An 18563-nucleotide genomic window follows, 5' to 3' on the forward strand; every position below is an offset into this window, starting at 1 on the left:
AGGGAAAGCACCAGAGACTGGAGATACTGCTACACACAGGAGATACCCAGCAGTCTCAGGACATATCTCCAGAGAGCACATTTACTGCAAGGAGAGACAGACTGTCTAATTCAAACACCAAGGATAAAGAGACGTCCTACAATAATACACAGAGAGAGTGGCTCTTTGTTTATCTGCAGCAGAAATTGATAGCACAGCCCGGCATACAGCATTACGGGGAATACATGGCACAGACCGCTGTGTGAGGCTGGCAAGCAGTGGCAGACCTGGGCACACTCACAGAATAAACGGGGGAGTGCGCCCATTACTCCCTGGATATGGGATCAGAGACCGAGGGTCTCTCCAGGCTGAGGAGGGGGCTGTTGGAGAAGAGCCCGGGCTCTGCTGGGTGTTAGTTCCTTCGGTAGTCTCTGCTTCCCCCTCCCGTCCTGCCTGATAAGACTGAGGATCCGCCGCCTGGGACCCACTCTCTGCAATGGGTGAGTGGGGGGCACCTTATGGGGGCTACAGGGAATGGTGGGGGTGAAGATTTGTGGATTAAATGTAGAGGGGGCGGGTATCTGTTCCATACCCACCCCCACACATCACCCACCACTGTATGTATCAGCATAATCTCTATTAGTACATTAATCTATGTGCCCTTGATATCTTATACTTCAGCTGTGTTATCACATATCTATTATTTTATCTGATTTCTACAGTGGTTTTACAGCTCATTCGATCTTACACGAGGTCACGTATATGATTTCTCACATATCCACCATTATTTTGTGCCATTCCAAGTCCTTTCATCACTGATTAACTGCTGGCCAGTCCTTATAGCTTGATCTTCTTTTAATTCTTTTAAGACTATTGCAGCTCTATGTGTTTTTTTTATTAGAAATATATTTATGCACGCTGCCTTAGCCTCATATCTGAACAGGTCTTAGAGACATATCTGATTTCTAGCATCTATTTCTGTGTTGAGCAATCCGGATGTTGGATGTGATCATTTCTATCTGAGGTTCGTTTGAAGCATTCTCTGTATGGCTTATTTCGATGCACATTATTATTATCTTGCACAGAATCTTGTACATGTCTATCATGCGCAATAATTTACTGCAGGAATAATCTGCCCCTCCCTATTCTGGGCAACAGCAACCCTGATACTGCATGACCTTGTGAACCAGGTGTATTGAAGTATTTCAGACATTGATAACATGTTCACTGCCAAAGCATTTTTTTAGGAAGTAGATTGTCAGCTTGCTGGAGGCCTGTTGGAGAGAAACAAATAGTCTATTGGTAAAGCATTCTTTTAGGAAGTAGATTGTCAGCTTGCTGGAGGCCTGTTGGAGAGAAACACATAGTCTATTGGTAAACTGATTTCAGACCCTCTTATAACAATGGACTGGAGGTGGTAGTTTCCATCACATAATACCACCATTGCCATTCTTTGTACATTTGCAATGAGACACTGCATGGGGTAATGGGGGTGGGGTGCTGAGGGGGTTCTGTTACTTGAGCCTCTGTTTTTACAAGTAAGTGTGTAGGGCAGGTCATGGTAGCATGTAGATATGTGTAATTCATATCTTAATTGCAGCTCTAAGATCATTCTGATTGTGTATTAGTTATGTCCAGCTAATTATTACTGTAGAGATGGCACTATGGTTTTTCAGTGCATCTAATGACCATGATCTACAACAATGATGGGGTCAACCCAAGGCTGCAGACATGGCTTATTACACAGTTTCCTTCACATTTTTAAACTTTGTATTGTAATTCTTAAGAAGGACAATTGGGATATAGAAAATAGGAGGGGCTGAATATGAAAGATATTATGTTAGATAAATATAATATTATATATATTTTAAATCTGTTTTTTGAAGGCATTAAGAGCACAGCAGTGCAGGTCCACAATATCACAAATCACAACAACGTTTTATAGCCATTATAGAGCTAAACCAAAATAAAATTGATGGCGGACAAATCAACTGTTGACAACCTTTTTTTAGTATAACGAGTAAGAAAAGGGGATGAGCATAAGCTCCAAAAGGAGGGGGCACATTTGCAGGCTTTTTTTTTTACATTCTCTTGGTGGAGATCCCAGTGGCAGGTGCAGGGGGCGTGGTGATGCGATTTGCAATATCACGGCCCGCCCCCGCTTTGCAAAAACAGTGCCTGGCGTCATCATACAGCAGAGCCATGATAAAGCAGTTTTCAGTGAATCATGTCATGGCCATCACCCACTTCACTAGAGAAGTGTGTGAGATGCCAGCTGGCGGCTCTCTGTCCTGCAAGATCTCCTTATATTCAGGAGTCACCCAGATGTTCCGGTAGAGGTGGTGTGGGTGGGCGGGTGGGAGTGGGGGCACAGGAGGGAGGATTGGGCAGAAGGTGGGTCCACTTGGGCGGTTTCTAGGAGTGAAACTTCAGAACTAATACAGATGAATGGACAGAAGGAGAAAGTCCTAAGGAGGTTTCTAGATTATAGGTTCCAGGGAGCCCAAACTTTATGAAAGGTAGCGAAGGAGTTCCTTAAGATTTTAGCTATATAATCCATTTTGCATGTTTGCCACATACAATTACATATGACTGTCATGGTAGGGAGATGGGCCTTATTCCATGATGCTACAAGCTATCCATCAGATAAATATATCTATCTGATCTCCATTGGACCCAAATCCCTTTTTATCTCTTTCCTTCCAAATGATCTCTCGTTTTGGTTTGTTGTATAGATCTGTATGGCTAAGCTGATCAACTGACTTCCAAAAGTGTTTGCTAGGCTTATAAAGCTATCATAAAAATCATCACCATTGCTGTAGTTTTACTTTAGTTTAGTGGTATTAGAGGGGTGTTTATCAAGCTGTATTTTAAGATAATTTGCATCTGAAATTCTGGTAAGGCTCACGTGTATATCTAAACCATAGTTGCCTACTCTCCCGGAATGTCCAGGAGACTCAGGAATTTCTGGAAGTCCTCCGGGACTACAGGGAGAGTAGGACACCCTCACGGATCTATTCCACGTAGTTGGTTAAGTGGCCTCACCCTCTACTGTTATAGGCCTCTTAAATGGTTATGAAAGTTTAGTGAACAGAGCCAAATGATGCGATTCGCTGAGCCCTGCCCCCACACACCCACCCGACCCACCTAGGCAGCACGGTGGCTTAGTGGTTAGCACTTCTGCCTTATAGCACTGGGGTCATGAGTTCAATTCCTAACCATGGCCTTATCTGTATGGAGTTTGTATGTTCTCTCTGTGTTTGCGTGGGTTTCCTCTAGGTGCTCTGGTTTCCTCCCACACTCCAAAAACATACTGGTAGGTTAATTGGCTGCTATTAAATTGACCCTAGTCTGTGTGTCTCTCTGTCTGTGTGTGTGTTAGGGAATTTAGACTGTAAGTCCTAATGGGGCAGGGACTGATGTGAGTGAGTTCTCTGTACAGCGTTGCGGAATCAGTGGCGCTATATAAATAAATGGTGATGATGATGATGATGGCCCCTGGACATCCCGGAAGACGAATTGCCAAAGTTGGCAAGTATAATCTAAACTAATGAAAAGAGTGAATTTTATGTACAACAGACACCAAGGGGTGAATTAAATTTCCAGTGACGTGGTGCATGGACATCGCACCACGCATATTGGCGGTTATTACAGTAATTTTTTTTACAGAAATCTCTGCCACGAAGTGTCTCCGGAAAGCCTGTGAGACACATCATGGCTAATTGAATCCCCCCCCCCCTCCCCCAAGTGTACCTCTGTCTATTTAAAATGCTGGGAGGTATGTATAAAACTGTCATATTGGCTGTACAGAATAGTCAAACATAAACCTCAACATTTGTAGATGTTCTAGACTATTTTATATTGACATGAGGCATTTAATAAGGTTGCGCTAGGTTAAGAATATTATTATTATCGGTTATTTATATAGCACCAGCATACTCAGCACACTATACACAATAATAAAACAAGACTGGATGATAACAGACACACAGAGAGCTAGGAGGGCCTTGCTTACAGGCACTATATAGGAAAATGAGGTATGAGGTAAAAGCTGCACTACCACCTACAGGATTTTTCATTTACCAACGTGAACGTCCCCCATCCAGAGCTGCTGGGGCTGCTACATGCATCCAGTTTTCCTGGGGTGCGCTCTTCCCTCTTACAGTCTTGGTAGACAAGAGGATGTGCAGGAGGATCAGGCACAAGCTGCAATGAGAAGTTGGTGACTCATGCCGTTCTCTCTGTACCGCCATTTAAAGGTGGTGAAGTAAGTTGATGTGCCAGTTCTGTATTATACTATCAGCAGAGCTCTGGGAATAAAGACTGCGTGTAGCAGCCCCTGGGGCTCCTGATCGGGTGAAGTATGCATTAGTAAATTATTTACCGTAGGTGGTAGTATAGCATTAATTGCCATATATTGTCCAAGCCAAGTGCTCACATTAAGATTATTTATGTGGCGTATAATTACTCCTCTTAATCTTTGTAAGGGATATTTCTATCCAAAAGGAGTAGTAGAGCATTATATCTGTAATTCAACATATAATGGTAAATTTGCTTATGATGTTCAAATCCCAACATGCATGCATACAATACCCTTAACCTCAGTAATATAAAGCCCCCAAATCACATCTGTACCCTCACATCATTCATCTAAAATACCCATCAGACCCTCTGCTTGCTCCAAAATTCCCCCACATGCTGCTCAGACCTCTCCTCCGCCTCTAATTAGATGTCTTTGCGCTGTGCAGAGGAGGTCACATGATGTGGAAGCCGGCTGCTCCAATCCCATCAGTCTTATGCTCTGCTTTATGACATAAAATGGGATTACTACAGCAACAAAAACACTGAACATAATACGCACATTAAACTATGCAGTACTAAAGCATAATATGTACCAATTCTTACTCATCCAACCACTGGGTCACTATTCCAAGAGTGGTCATGTGTGTAACTTCTGTTTGTAAATTGCACAACTTGCATTTCTTTGGCCTTCATGAAGAGTGAAAAATGTAAGAAAACAAAAAAGGCAGGAGGGAGAAGCAGAAACACACAGGAAAGATTTCTAGGTCTTAGCTTCCCTGAACGCAGCAGAGCAGACATGTTACCAAAGTAGTGACGCCCTACCCAACTTTCCTGTGTCCAGCAGTTACAACACTTTATATTTCTAATAGTTTCCTTATTCAATTACAAGGATAGCTGGAGCTGCAGGTAAAGACTCACTGGGCCGCTGGGGACTTGGAGGCCGCCTGTTGCATATCAATGATAGCAACGCAGCTAATGTTCCAGCCAGATTGCAATGGGAATAACTTCTTACCTGGGAATTATAATCCTGCCACACAGCACTATTGGTTTGCGGGTCAGATGGTTGTTAGGGTATAGAAGAATACACGTTTTTAGTGAACTCTGTAGTGTTGCTATAATCAGGTGTAATAGCCTAGGAGTGTTTAGAGGGTGGTTCTGGAACTTGATAAGCTTGACTAAAGAGGTGAATGCTTGAAGGGGGAGATGCATTTTGGTGCAGTTTTGTAAATAGCTTTGTATGTTAGTGGAAGTAATGGAATCCGTAAAATATATGCAGCCCATGTAGGGACTTAGAGTGCAGCAACAGTAGAAGCATGGTTTGTGAGAAGTGTTAGCCTAACTGCTATATTCAGAATAAATTGTAAGGGTGAAAATCAGGATAGATGAAGACCAGTAAAAGGGAATTGCAATAATCAACGTGTATGATAATGAGTACATGAATTAAAGATTTTATACTATTGTGTAAGATATGTGTTTATCTTGGAACTTGTTCTTTGATATATTGCACAGGATTTGGACACAGATTGCTGAGGTTTTTTTTCCAGACTAAAGGGCATTAACTATTTGGTAGACTAATGATGGAATATACCAGTGGAGACAGAGAGATTACAGATGATAGTTAAGGCTGGGATAAGCATAGGAGACAGCTGTAGATTGATTTGTGACAGGTAGTAGATTGGGGGGAGAAGAAAAGAATAGATACTTCATCTGATTTGTGGGATCAAATGTAGAGAATGTGCCAGAGGGTGCAGCAGAGGAATTGATCAGGTTGTTGCTTAGGGAAGAGAAGAACATTTCATGTCGGATCTTGTCAATCTTGTTTGAGGAAGTAGTGAAAAAGTCTGCAGATGTGTGTGTCCGATTGTGGGAGCCATGTTTCTGTTGGTGCCAAAAGGTTGATGTGACTGGATCACTATTAAATAACTTTGGGTAAAAATTTATTTAAAGCGAATAGTGCAGTGCACTTATTTATGTAATTGCATTTGCACTTATTCTTGCTTAGTGTAAGATAGGAAGTCGTTATTTCTGAGACCAGGGGAGAAATTTGTCTCTGTTTAACCTTGCTAAAGGATATGCCTTATTTCTGATGCATATATCTGATACAATAGGCCTTTGTGGATGGAGGTCTTGTGTGTATTGGGATGTATTTAGTATGGAAGTGTCTTTGTTTAGGATTTGTAAGGTTGCTTGTGGAAACCTCCAATTAGGCTTATGTGCAAGGAAGTCTGATAGCAGAAAGTGCTAACGAAGTTTTGTGATGAAGTGTCATGCCTGCTCTGGCCAAAGACCTCATCAGGGGGTCGTTACTGTGTGGCCTTTGCCAGAGTGAATTTCATAGATAAGTGTAAATTTTGTTAGCCTTGAAATGTATGTAAATTCATGTTTGTGCCAATAGAGTATATCCTGTTTCTAAAAATAGACTATTTTTGAACTGTATAAAAGAGGAGCTCTGTGAGCATGTTAGTGTTCTTCTGAATTGTCATCTGACCTGATGATACTGGGACCTTCCACCAGTGTGTGTGAGCAATAAACATCTTGCTTCAAAGACCTGCTTGGAATCATCTTCAATATTGCTGTTTTCCTGTGATCTACAGATTAGACTAAAATCTAATCCGTTCTCCGGCTGTCTCTGCGGTTTGGACCCAAGCTATTCCAGTGCCAACGCTCTGCGCTACCCAGCAGCCCTGGTCAGTGTGATAGGCCAGGGGGGATCCATCCACAGCAACCCGGATCCCCCCCCCTAGCAGACACTTGCTGCCGACGGCTGCACAGTATGTGCAGGTCCGTCCAGCCGTGACAGGCAGGGACAGTGTTCTGCCCGGCTGCTCTGATTACACAATCAGAGCAGCCGGGCAGCACACTGTCCCTGCCTGTCACGGCTGGACGGACCTGCACATACTGTGCAGCCGTCGGCAGCCTAAACTGTTAGAAAGGGGCGGGGCCTAAATCGCCCCCCCTAAATCGCCCCGGGTACAGTCGTTTTCTAGATCCACCCCTGACACAGATCCATAGTAAGAGGTCCGGAGTTACCAGCCAGGTACACCAGCAAGGAGACACGCTAGCAGCGTCAGTTACGCAGAAGAAACCCGGTTCTGGGTGCCGGTATAGGAGCCCAGTGGTGGCAGCTTGTGTAAGCCCCTCCTACTGCGGCAAGAGGGCGCTTTTTGGATAACGAAAGGGAACGGTGGCAAAGTAAGTCCAGCCGGTTCCCAGCAACGACAGACAGGAAGGCATAGGCGGTCCTTACTGTCACAGTTGAGTTTGTTTAAGAGGAAGATGACATGGATGGATAGACAGGCTCAAAACGGTTGCATATTGTTTCTCAAACCGGTTTGTGAAAATGATACAAAATTCCCCGCAATTCTTGACTTTTTGATGGCTTAGAAATGAAAATAAATTTAAATTTGAGTAAGTCAAACAGATTTGGCCATGTTCAAGTCAGTTTACACATGTGCAAACCATCCTGAACAGATTTGAGGTGAAGTTAATACACAGTCTTTAATTGTAGGTGGTGAACCTTGAACATTAAACACATTAGTATTTGCCATTCAAATTAAAGATAATAGTTTGTTTGTTTTTAAATATTATTTGAATAGTGTTTATTTTATTCTTTTTAACAGCAAGTTTCAAATGCAAACCTTGAACAGCGAACAAAGGGTCATTTGACTATTGTACCACGGACCAGTGATATTCAGTTGAATTTCAAACTGGTTCAAAATTCTCGAGTATCTCTATTTACAAATAGAGCGAGCATTTGGTAAAGTATATGTAAAGGATTTTGAAAGTGTTGGGAGACAGGTGAAATGTTAGAGGTTTGCTGGATTTCTTTGGTGTGCTGAATTAGAAAGACCTGCATGAGATATGTGGTGATTGGGATGTAGATTTGGTGATTTATGACCAGCTACTAGAAGCAGAAGGAGAGAAGTAGCAAAGAAGATTGCAAGATTTAAAAAGTCTTATTTTGTGGCTAAAGGAATGAAGGTATGATTGGAGTTCATAAGTGTTAATTAGAGGGGCGTGTAGTAAATGATGATAAAATTCTAAGCAAAATGCCATAGAAGGATAGCAAGAATTTTTTTGGGGTAAACATGAGATTTGATAGGAATTTAAGAATAATTGCCAAGGGGCTAAGACAGATAAATAGAGAGAAATAATCTCAGCAAATTACATTTTCCAGGGCAGGTTGATGAGAACAGTTTCTGTATATAACAGTTGTTCACTGTTTGTTCAATTGTGTTGTTTAACTGTGCTTTTCCTTCACATTGAAGTAATAGCAATGTTAAATATTATATGTTAGAAATATCACACCCTACAAGATATTGTTCTCTGCCAGTATAATTTTATGTAATGCTCTGCAGAATTAGTATAGCAGTCTTTAGATGCCAAAGAATAAAGCTGGGTACACACCACAGGTATTTCATACAGTTATCGTGCCGATCACATGATAAACGACCGTTTGGTAAGATATCGCATTAGTATGTACGCTCCCACGATCATGTTTTATCGTACCAAAGCACATCGTATCGTTTGATTTGATTTCATAAACGGACTAAAAAACACGATCAACGATGGAACGCTGTCGGGCAGATGTGGAAGTGTGAACGCACTCACGATCAGCAGTGTAGGCAGATCTCCATAGAGTTTATAGTGTAACGATCTTTTCAGCAGATGTTTTTGAGAGATGAAGAGCACAGATCTGAAAGTAAATCTTGTAGGTCTGTACACATGAATCTGCATGCTCATCAGGACTTTCAGTCATTGGTAAAATTGTTAGAGAAATCGCATCTGCAGTAATTTCAGTGGTGTGTACCCAGCTTAAACAAATGGTATGAACACATTCTTATGGGCTTGTTCAACTTCTCACCATTGTTTTTTAAAAAATAGTTTAACACTCCATTTAACATTTAACAAAGCGGCATGACCTATTTCTCATGTTCCCAGTGTATATGTATGAACAAGCCCTAAGACATGGGCGTGGCTTTAATCTCTACCAGTCCATACAAACTTCTTAAAATGATTGGAAACTATTTGTATTTTTTCATCATTGTTTAAAGGTGGCAACTATCCACATAGTCATATTGTACAAAATGTGTGTAAAATAGATTTCTATATCATATATCACATAATATTACATATATCTAGCATATATACATATTCACATGACAAGGTAACACCATATTCTTAAAGCCAAACATAAATAATGCACAGTAAGCACTTTGCCTGTACTATCCAATTTATAGGTAACCACATATCATATACTCTGATGTCACAGAATTTTGCTTCACTTGAAGACATTATTTGCGTGAATTCTAGTTCCTGATAACACAAAATACTTTTATTTATAATAATTTGTTATATTCTGCTGTTAAGGAAGATAAGGTTTGATTGCCTGGGAGGGCTCACACTATGTACTGCTTTAGTATACCAAGTAATTATATAATGCTTTGCCACAATACATTTATTAAGTTATTAAAGGTTGTTTGTTATTTTGAGAAAGTGCATTGGGTATAGACAGTGCATTACTCGTAGTGATCAACGTACCAATATTTTCAGAAAAACACAGTGTACTCTAATGTGTCACCAGCAGATGTCAAACCTCTCTAGTACCAGTCTTACCACAGGCTGGCAGAACTGTCTTCAGCTGGATTAGTGACAGGATGTCTGCCGTGCATGGAAGAAAATCTTCCATATAATAACAAATATTTTCAGTTCTGATAAACTCCTGAAACTTTCTGAATATTGTTAGTTGCTCTTTTATTCAAAGCAGCATTCCCAAGTAGGATGGGAAAAAAATAAACACACACACACACACACACACCAAACCCTACCCACTGCTATATGCTACCATTTTTCCGGAGCTGTGAAATGCCGCCGAGAGCTGTGTGGTCTCATGGACCAGTACAAAGCTTCAGACACGGATCTTGCAACTTGTTATTGGTCCTCTAATTGAGATTTATCTCGGCAGCAATTTTTGGATTGGTGAATACTAATAACTCACAGCTAACAGCTTGTATTTCAGTTTTTTGGAACTTTTCAATTTGGACATTTTACTACAATACTAAACTAAAGCTGGTATCCCTCTGGCATTAAGAGAATGTGTGTTCACTTGCAGTGAATGTGAGTGAATAGAGCAGACAGCATCCAAAATGTACCAAAGCTCCCGACCGCAGATACAAGTGGATATATTTTACTAGCATTAAACATGCTTTTTGACACCAGTGGCTAAGGAGCTCAACAGACAGACTGATAAAGAGAGCGTAACAGTCTTTACCTAGGGATATACACATTTCAAAATAATTCCTTTGGGAAATACTTTTTTGTAATAGATACTTTTTTTGTGTGATTACACCGTTGAGCAATAGTAACAGGAACCACAACTGCATCAACTAATTTCTTTGTTTTGCTTGCTGTATTACCACCTAGGGAGGGAGCGGAGCATTTTAGCTCTGCCCTCTCCTGGGAGCCTGGGGGGCTGCTCTGCGCAGCCATATTTTGCCAGGCTCCATGGTTAGTCTTATAGCTCCGGTTGAAAACTAGTGTTTTGAAGGGTGTGTGACCTCAAGGACCAATGAGAATTTGCAGTCAATGACATTGAAGCCTATCATTAGTCCTCCCACTCATGTCCCCATTATGAAGCCATTTTAAAGTGGTTAACAAATACGTAGTGCATCTTTAATACACTTTTACAAGTAATAAGATATTTTAACTTGAAATCAGGCCAATATACTGTTCTAGATGACATATATGGGAAGATAGCAACAATGAACTTCAAAAAGAATAATCAGTATTAGAAAATGCTAGTTCAGTCTTGATTTAATTTGTATTGGGTGTAGTTATCCATTCTATCTGCCTTTTGATCCTCCCTGTTTATTTTGGTAGCGTTTCTTTCTGTGTATCTTTTTAACTTCCTCTTGTTGATCTATTTTCAGCATAGCCTTTACTCTGCAATCAACCCACTAACTTTCTTCATCATCACTTGTATTAGGGGTGGCCAGATTAAGAGACATACAATATACCTTTTGTTCATTGACTGTGCAAGTGATCTATGATCTTATTTTGGTGCAAAGTGAGCACCGTTACATGGATGCTCACTTTGCACCAAAAAGAAGATACTAAACAGAATATTGGTAAAATATGTCACATTGTAATGAAGAAAACATTGAAAACATATAAATAGGGGGAAAAACAGCCTAAATTTCTTTAAAGCCTGTCTGCGGGTATACACAAATCTCTCGTGCCATATGGTAGTGTTAACCAGTGTTTTCCAATTTTTAATCTTAGAACTTGTTGGAGCCATCCAGAGTCTCGCTATGTTAACTTTAGCTATCATAAACAATTGAGAAATATAAAGTTGTGTCAGCTTGTTGACCTTGCCCTTCAGGCGCAGCCCAAATATACAAGTGGCCAGTGACCACAGAGGAACCTCAATTCCAGTTTTTTTTAACACAGGGAACCCTGCGCCAGAAGGTTTGTATGTGGGGGCATTCCCAAAGAACATGCCAAAAACTACCAATTTCTGAGTTACATTTTGGGCAATTGAGAGTATTATCACGGCGGAATTCTGCCAATCTAATGTGGGCCTGCTAGGCTCTGTGAATAATAAAAACAGGTATTTTTTGGAACCTTAAGGACGTTGTGTGACCACTAGAGCTGTTCTGGACAATCCCCCAATCCTTATCAATTAAAGGACCAATATCTATTTCCCACTGGTTTCTCAGGTCATCTAAGTCGCCCATCTTAGATTCATATAAGAGGTATGAGTACATATGAGAGATCAAGCCTCTGTGACTAAGGGCCTGCAATTGTTTTCTCAGTGGGGCTACAACAATCGCTGGTGGTTCCCCCTTAAATTGTGTTATAATAGCATGTCTTAATTGGAGGTAAGAGAAAAACATTGTTCTGGGCATGGAGAATTCTCTAGACAGCTGGTCAAAAGATTTGAGCACCATATTGAGACCACTGCCTGGACCTTTCTACTGTGTCCAATTCTTTTAACTTCTTTGCGCCCCAAATGTACCAGGTCAGTATCAGTATATCATACCATTTTATTACTAATTGTCCAAATCTTAATTGCTTGATCCAAAAGTGGGGAAGCCCGTGAACCAAGCCGTTCTGCTAACAGCAACTGTAAGGGCGTAAGGTTAGCATTAAATTGGCGCACTAATTCCAAATGTAGATCGTTATAATCAGGATCAGAGACCCATGTTTTGAGGGGGACCAGCTGAATATAATTTAGGGTTAGGAAGAGCAAGACCACCCGAGGATCTGGACCTATACAGCGAGCTGAGCTTGATCTTAGCCCTCCCCAAACTTAAGAGACCAAGTATTGATCAATGCTACGAAAAATGGAAGGTGGGATGTATTTACAACACTTTTGGCTGTACTACCATCTTAATCAAATTTATCCTGCCAGAAATAGAAAGCGTGAGCTTCCTCCAAACATGAATTTTCAATTTAAGATATTCAGTCTGAGGTTGCACGTTCAACTCTACGTATTCTGAGGGGGGTATTTGTAATCCATATCCCCAGATATTTAAATTTAGGTGTCCATTTTAATTAAAGATCTTTCAATGGTGTTACAGGGCATTCCCAACCCAATGGAAACATGCTGGATTTATCCCAATTGATTTTTAATCCGGAGAAACCGCCAAACCTGTCAGCTACCCGCAAAAGAGCTCTTAGAGAGGCTTCATGAGTCGAGAGGAAGAGCAACATATCATCGGTGTATAGCGCCACCTTGTCTTCTCTATGTGCTGATGTAAGTTAATTTGTTTATCATGACGGATCAGACAAGTGAGAGGCTCAATCGCCAGTGCAAACAGGGCCGGGGACAGTGGGCAGTGCCCTGCTCCAATTGGAATAATTGGGAGAGATAACCATTAATGCACGCGTGTGCTACTGGACTAGAGTAGAGAAGCAAAACCCAATTTGTAAATTTCGGGTTCATGCCAAATCGCGACTGCACCTCCCACAGGTAAGGCCACTCAACTGATTTGAATGCCCTGGCCGTGTCCAAAGGCACCACAACTTCTGACTATGAGGAAAGCGACCGCACCTGCAGGAGAGTGAATAGTCTCCTAAGATTAATAGATGTTGGCTTGCCTGACATGAATCCCGTTTGATCTGGATGAATCTTTATGTCGGGTGTCAACAGTGAGATAGGGCGATAAGACTTGGGGTATAACAGATCTTTTCCTGATTTAGGTAGTACCATCACTATCTCTTCAGCCATAGAAGGGGAGAGGGAGACAGCCTCGCAAAACTCGCTGAATGAATCATCATCATCAACATTTATTTATATAGCAGATTCCGTAGCGCTTTACGTATCTAACAGCCTAGACACATTAAAGTATCAATGTTTTTATACAATTCTGTGTGTATGCCATCCACTCCGGGGGCTTTACCATTAGGGAATGACATGATAGCCTAGTCAATTTCCTCTAGAGTGAAAGATGAATCTAGATACTCCTTACTATCTGTGGAGAGCACAGGCAAAGAGACGGGGACTTGTATGTATTGGCATAGTAGTTGTAAAAGACCTCAACAATATCTGGCATCAGAAACCCTCTATCATAGCAAATGACCTGTATACCCGCATCAGCCTTCCCCACCTTCGCCAGGTATGCCAGAAAACTCCAGTTTCTGTCACCCTGAGCATATTGCACATGTTTTGAGAAGAGAAGCTTACGTTTCGATTTGTCAAACACATAATCGACCCACTCTCTCTGTGCTAACTGCCATGTTCACCTTGCAGATTCAGTTCTGTATGTATTGCCCTTCTATGTCCTTGTATGTATTGCCCTTCTAGTAGTTTACAGGTTGTCTCCAATTCCTTTTCTTTGTGTTTAGACAACTTTTTTATTTCTGTCACAGTAGTGATCAGTGTCCCCCTCAAAAAAGCCTTAAAAGGGGTCCCAGACTATCGGAGGCCGAGCTGTTTCACAATTATCCGCAAAGCATCCCTCCCACTCACTCACCATTGTTGCTCCCATGCCCATCAGGGAAAGCCAGAAGGGATTCAGTTTCCAGAAGGACTGACCCCTAGTGATAGCAAAGTCAATAGACAGTAGGAGGGTCGAGTGATCAGAGATCCCTCTGGCTTTATATTCTATTACACATACCGATGGCACTAGGGAGCGAGACAACAGAGCTAGATCAATTCTTGAAAATGCTTTATGTGATGTGGAAAAACAGGAGAATTGAACCACTTCTGGATGCCGCAGGCACCAGACATCTACCATGCCCAAATCATTTATCAAGGTGGAGAAGGCTGAGGCTGATTGGTTAACTGCAGACCCCTGCTTCTGCCATCTATCCACAGTTTTGTTCATCACATTGTTGAAATCCCCTATACATATGATAGGCACCTCTGGAAACATTGCTATGAATTCACCACATTTCTTTACTACCTCACTATTGTACGTGGGGGTATATATACTGCTAGGAGAAGCACTGGTGTCCAATTGATAATAGTTTTCATTAGGACATATCTCCCTCCAAAGTCCACCTGAAGTTTTGCTAGAGAGAACCCAAGCACAGAAACCCCTCGGGAGTTGGTGGCATGTTTGGAATGATACCCCATATCCACCCAGGATCTCTTAATTTGACAGATAACCAGAGAGTGTTTCACACTATTATTTAAGCCCCTCACATTCCAGAAGGGAAGTCTCAACTCCCTGTCAGATTATCATCTTCACCATTTTTTTATATAGTGCCACTGATTCCGCAGCGCTGTACAGAGAACTCATTCACATCAGTCCCTGCCCCATTGGAGCTTACAGTCTAAATTCGCTAACATACACACACACACACACACACACACACACAGACTAGGGTCAATTTTGATAGCAGCCAATTAACCTATCAGTATGTTTTTGGAATGTGGGAGGAAACCGGAGCACCCGGAGGAAACCCACGCCAGCACAGGAAGAACATACAAACTCCTAACAGATAGGGCCATGGTCGGAGATTGATCTCATGACCTCAGCGATGTGAGGCAGAAGTGCTAACCACTGATGCGCCAGTATACATACAGAAGTCAAATATTGTTGCAACAGATCTCCCAGTTCCCCCTGTTCTGAAAACCACAGCTCTGCAGAGCATACATAATCCAGTACCATTGTAAGCACTTAGGTCATACTTTTGCAATAACATAATAACTACAATCAAAGCTGAGTCTAATTAACTTAACACTAAAACCCACACCCCCACTCTGTATACTCCACCCAAAACTAAAGTATATCTTGATCCCAAGCTACACTTAACTAAGAATACTCAACCAGCCAGCTTACGACCGCCAGTCAAGCCCACACTGCACAGGGCTGCTCGGATCCAACAGGACAGGCCGCCCGCCAACCAGCAGAATAAGGAGGGTAGTCTTCAAAGGGAAAGCCAGTAGGAAAAAGACAAGGAGAAAGGACAAGAGATGAGAAGGAATGGAAAGGGGAGGAGCAAACTGAGACCTAGATAGGCCTTAAAGTCATGGGCCCTACAGCCCTGTACAACTTATAGTGGCATTAATATGACAATAGAACTTATCAGCACGTATTAATCATCATTAACAAAATAAACATTAAAGGTTGTATTACGGCTGACAACGCCAACTCCAATGATGCAGAGAATAATTCAGTACCAAAGTGTCCTGAGGACAAGGGAGAATGTCAGATAGCACTAATCAGGTATCGTCTATCAGCGTGCACCAACAGCCAGGCGGTCAATCCAGGCAGCAGCCTCACGGGGTGTATCAAAGAAGGATGTGCGGCCCTCAGAGACCACTCTAAGCCGGGCAGGGAAAAGCATAGCGTAAGGAATTTGTAAATCCCGTAATCTTCTCTTGATCGGGATAAGCTTAGCCCTATTCTTCTGTACATCCAGAGCGAAATCAGGATACACCGCCCCTCGTTGCACTGTGCAATGAGAGGTCAGAGGTGTCGTTCTGGGTCTTGGCCACCTTACAGGAGGTTAACAGGATAGATGAGCTGGAGAGCGTGCTGATATTCTTGCTACTCCATGATTGTCCAGGCCACGCCCCCCAGCAAACACATATTTAACAAAATACGCAGCTAACACATTTATTTTATATTTCATACACACATGCATAAACACAGAATCTTGCAGAAAGACATGACATTAATCCAATAAATGAACTTACCTGCTTATTTGCAGATACAAAACAGCCTCCTGGCGTAGTTGAGTCAGGGCCATCTTTTCCATTGGGCACGATGGGCAGCTGCCCGGGGGCCCCACGGGCAAGGGGGCCCCATAGGCACGGCTCTTAATGAGAATAAATGATCCTGCAAAAGAAAAAAACCTGCAAAAAAACCTTCAAGGGTCACTGAACAAGTACATTTATCTATCTCTATATCTATATCTGTATCTGTATACATCTATATATATATATATATATATGTATATTTATTTCTAGGGGCCCCGGTGCACTGCTTTGCCCGGGGGCCCATAATGTTGTTAAGATGGCCCTGAGTTGAGTTCCTCCCCTGCTTTCCTGATTGGCTCTCACACTGAGGTGACAAAGAAAAGAAAGACAGTAAAGACTAGCAGGGGCGAGCTTGGTCTCCAGTTTACCTGTGGATGACCTTTTGGCAATTTCTGACTTGTTTTACATATGTAGTCATCTTCCTTCTACCTTTTTCTTTTCAATGATGATTCATTTCTTTTCCTTTGTGTTTTTTTTTATGACTAGTTAATCTAACCTACAAACTGTTTTCTAAAAATATGTAATTTATGCACAAACAAATTGAAAATACACACATTGGTATGGTGCTCATGTGTAAGAGTCCCAATAGAAGTACAGATACTTTATTTAATGATAATAATGTTATTATTTATATAGTTATTTTCTCCCAGTAATACTCAAAGCACTTTACATATATGTAGAAAGTGAGGCAGCCATTTTAAGCGCGTTCATTTGCTGTACGATGCAATCACTCGCATCAGTCCCTGCACCATTGGGGCTTAGAGTCTAAATTCACTACCACACACACAACGCTACTCTCTCTTTTGTCAGCAACCACTTGACCTTCCAGTACATTTTGGACTGTGGGAGGAAACCCATACAAGCATGGGCAGAACATACAAAGATCACACTAATATGGCCCTGGTTGGACTTGAACCCATGACCCTAGAGCTGAGAGACAACTAGCCAATAAAATGCTAACCACTGAACCGCCATGGAGAGAGAGAGAAAGAGATTGTCATGCGCACTTTTGTACCTGTGAGGAAAACCTGGTGAAGTTACATTGCCGCAGAGGGCATTCACAGGCCCTTCTGGACACACTGCGCAGCACAACACAGTCAATTGAATCACCTTTACATCTCTTGTGTAAGACTTCAAAACCGTTCTTTTTTTTTAAGTATATCGCTGGTCTATAAAATGAGGTATCTATAGAAAGCTAGGATTCAGAGATCTGAAGGATGATCGAAAAGTCACAGCGGGTGACAAATACTCCTTTTGTTCATTGTTAAGTTGATATTAGAAACATATTTTCATAAAACAAATACTCAATCAAGTAAGACAGTTGTAAAAAAACAGGTGACCTATAATTGAGGTTTATTCTTGGGGAAGTAATTTTAATGGTCATTTCAAAGGTCGTTTTAACATACCAGAATAACCAGATGACAAAGAGACTTCTAGTTTTACTATCTATGGGCGCTGTTGCACAATTTGAGTGATGACGACACATGTAGATGGGGAGAGGGGCTATATAAGAGTCAGAAGAATCAGGAGAGGTGAAGCCAGAGTCAGAAGAAGAGGTGCAGTAGGATAGACCAATGATAGAAAGAGGAGTACAATTCCAGGCCTGAGAATAATGTCTTAGTTAGTTTTCTGTGTTGTATTATATTGGGTCCCTAAACTTAAATTACCTTACCTTTAATTAGTGATTATGCCATTGTTTCAGGAGCTCATTAGAACAGAAGACATTTTAAATAAAAGGTGTGATAGTGCTGAACAACTTCTTAGGTTGGGTACGCACTATACAAAATTTCTCCCAATGCGATATCCTTAACAATTTTACCAACGATTGCTAAAAAATAAAACAAAAAGTCCCACTTAGCATGCCGAGTCATATGTACACACTCAACACATTGTACACGCTTTAACGCCAGATCTGTGCTCTTCATCTGTTATAGCCATCGGCTGCAAGGATTGTGACACAGCACACTCCATAAAGATCTATGGACACTGCTGGTCGTGAGTGCGTACACACTGCAGCATTGGAGTGACATTGTTCCATTGTTGAACAACATTTTTAGTCTGGTTTAAA

The 18563-nt window shown here is 41.6% G+C and overlaps 2 protein-coding genes across 2 annotated transcripts in view; both read left to right on the plus strand.

The window, feature by feature from the left end:
• Positions 1-343: 343 nt before the first annotated feature.
• MGAT3 (beta-1,4-mannosyl-glycoprotein 4-beta-N-acetylglucosaminyltransferase) overlaps positions 344-18563 on the plus strand; it is a 68937-nt gene continuing 50717 nt past the window's right edge. Inside the window, exon 1 of the mRNA XM_075182917.1 lies at positions 344-479. The gene's annotated coding sequence lies outside the window, so the exon portion shown is untranslated. The remainder of the gene's footprint in view (positions 480-18563) is intronic.
• MIURF (mitochondrial elongation factor 1 upstream open reading frame) overlaps positions 403-18563 on the plus strand; it is a 132449-nt gene continuing 114288 nt past the window's right edge. Inside the window, exon 1 of the mRNA XM_075182923.1 lies at positions 403-479. The gene's annotated coding sequence lies outside the window, so the exon portion shown is untranslated. The remainder of the gene's footprint in view (positions 480-18563) is intronic.

This window comes from Mixophyes fleayi, chromosome 8 (assembly GCF_038048845.1).
Source record: "Mixophyes fleayi isolate aMixFle1 chromosome 8, aMixFle1.hap1, whole genome shotgun sequence".
NCBI lineage: Eukaryota > Metazoa > Chordata > Amphibia > Anura > Limnodynastidae > Mixophyes > Mixophyes fleayi.